Source organism: Chrysochloris asiatica, unplaced genomic scaffold, assembly GCF_000296735.1.
Source record: "Chrysochloris asiatica unplaced genomic scaffold, ChrAsi1.0 scaffold00194, whole genome shotgun sequence".
NCBI lineage: Eukaryota > Metazoa > Chordata > Mammalia > Afrosoricida > Chrysochloridae > Chrysochloris > Chrysochloris asiatica.
In genome coordinates this window covers 2047240-2049946 of record NW_006408712.1, presented here as the reverse complement: position 1 = coordinate 2049946, position 2707 = coordinate 2047240, and positions in this window count along the sequence as shown.

Genomic DNA, 2707 nt, shown 5'->3' with positions numbered 1-2707 from the left:
TATAGGCGAGGCCAATGAAAGGAAATGCGGATAGGTCTCTTGTGATACAATAGTGAATAATTGTTATCAGGACTGATTGTGAGGGTAGTAAATGTAAAGGTAGATGTTCTGTAGTAAGGAGGGGAGTGATTAACTTTGCAGTCTAGGAACGGAGGTCCCTAGGACCATCAAGGGAGAAGAGCAGAGAGCAGGACCCTACCCAGAGAAGCAGTGATGTCTGCGATGGAGACAGAGACGATGACATGGAAAGATGGAGCAGCTGGGGACTTTAGACACAGAGCGGGAGAGGGGCTATGTGCTGATGACCAGGGTGCAGGCTTGTAGTGTATACCCTTTGGTTGGTGGATGATGCATGGAGGGGATTGTAACCGTGGCAATGAAACAATATATGATGGGATCAGTGTAAAGCTAATGTTCTCCCATGTAAACTATCACATAATTCAGAATAAAACATTAAAAAAAAAAAAAAATCAGCACCTAACCATTCCTCCCACAGCCATCTCCACTTCTTGTTAAGTGCTATCAAGTCAGTTCCGACCCATAGGGTTTCTGAGGAGTGGCTGGTGAGCTTGAACCACCGACCTTGTGGTTCAAACCAACTTTGGAGTCCAGCTCAGCATGAACCCACAACTCCACACCAGGACTCCACTTCTTAGCTGGATTCAATTCATTGCAGTGGACACAGAGAACTCAGACATCATACTCAGAGTTTACTTGGGAAGCTCACAGGTTATAATTAAGGATCAGAAGTGTTCATGGAACAGTTGATCCCATCAGAACAACTTCTCCTCAGTTGTACCCATATTACAAAGCTCTTTTAGGGATTCTCATAAGTGCCCACAAGATATACCAGTCTATCATAAGCCTCAACCTGAAGGCACTCAACTGTAGCTCCAAGCGTCCGCAAATCTAGCCCTTCCCCTCAATTGAGTGTCTAGAGACTGCCCACTCTGCAAGCAAGCCTTCAGCTCAAATTCCCTCAGCTTTGCATGCAGTGTGGGCTCAGAAGCCTACCACTCTGTCTCATGTTTAGGTTCTTGATTCTACTGCTTCTCTGCCACTCTTAGGGTGTCACAGCTTTCTGTATCGAAATTGCAGAGACTCAAGCTGCAGGAATCTTGGGGTCCAAATGATGCACTTCACTCCAAGCTCTTCTTTGATGGTAGTGAGATGGCCCCTTCCTTCCTGCTTCTGAGATGACTTGTTTTAGTCACATTAGAGTACCAGGTTTTTACAACTACAATAACCTTGTGAACCACTCACAGCTGAATCATACAACCCTGTCAGCATCTTCTCCCCACCCTCTTACCCAGACCCATCAGGGCAAAAATTGTGTTTGCTGTGAATTACAAAGATTAAAGCTAGAAGTTGTTGTTGTTGTTAAGTGCCATTGAGTTGGTTCCAATCCATAGAGACCCTGAATAGGATTTCCGAGGAGCAGCTGGTGACCTTGCAGTTCAAATGGCTTTGCAGTCTGGCACACTAACTCACAGCGCCATACCAGGAAGAGACATATTAAATAATTCGCTATAATGCAGTGCCCATTTCAAAGAAAGATGACCCAACAAAACTCAGAAATCATTCAACAATATCATTAATATCACATGCAAGCAAAATTTTGCTGAAGATAATTTAAAAATGATTGTAGCAGTTCATCAACAAGGAACTGCCAGAAATTCAAGATGGATTCAGAAGAGGATGTGGAATGAGGGATGTGATATCATGGCTGACGTCAGATTGATCATGGCTAAAAGCAGAGAAAACCTGAAAGATGATTGTTGTTAAGTGCTGTCGAGACAGTTCCAACACATAGTGGCCCTATATAGGGTTTTCAAGGAGTGGCTAGGGAGGGTGAACTACTGATCTTGTGGTTTAAACCAACTGTAAGGTTGAGTGCTTATCCAAAGCCACCACAAAGACATATGACTCTGTGTATCATAAATTATGAGTTGCAAAGAATGTATATTCCAGAACACTTAATTGTATTCATGGGAACCAGTACCTAGGCCAAGAGTCAGTCATTCTACTAGAACAAGGGGACACTGAATGTTTTAAAATCAGGAAAGGTGTGTGCCAGAGTTGCATCATTTCACCATACTTATTCAATCTGCATGCTGAGCAAATAATCCAAGAAGATGGGTTATATAAAGAAGAATGTGGCATCAGGATTGGTGGAAGACTCATTAACTACATTCAATACGCATATGATACAACCTTGCTTTCGGGAAATGAAGAGGACTTAAAATACTTACAGATAAAGATTTAAAAACAAACAAACAAACAAAAAAAAAACCCAGCCTTCAGTATGGATTTCATCTCAGTGTAAAGAAAACCATCCTCACCATTGGACCAATAAATAATAGCATGATAAAGCAATCCTCACAAATGGACCAATAAATAATAGCATGGTAAACAGAGAAAGGATTGAAGTTGTCTAAGGCTTCAATTAAAATTAAGAAAGGTGTACTACAGGGTTTGTTTTCTTTCATCATACTTATTCAAACTGTATGCTGAACAAATCATCTGAGAAGTTGGGTTATAGGAAGAAAAAAACGTGACATAGGATTGGAGGAAGACTCATTAACGATGTGCGATATGCAGATGATACAACCTTGCTTACTGAAAGTGAAGAGGACTTAAAATATTTACTGATGAAGATCAAAGAGCACAGCCTTCAGTATGGATTTCATCTCAATGTAAAGAAAAG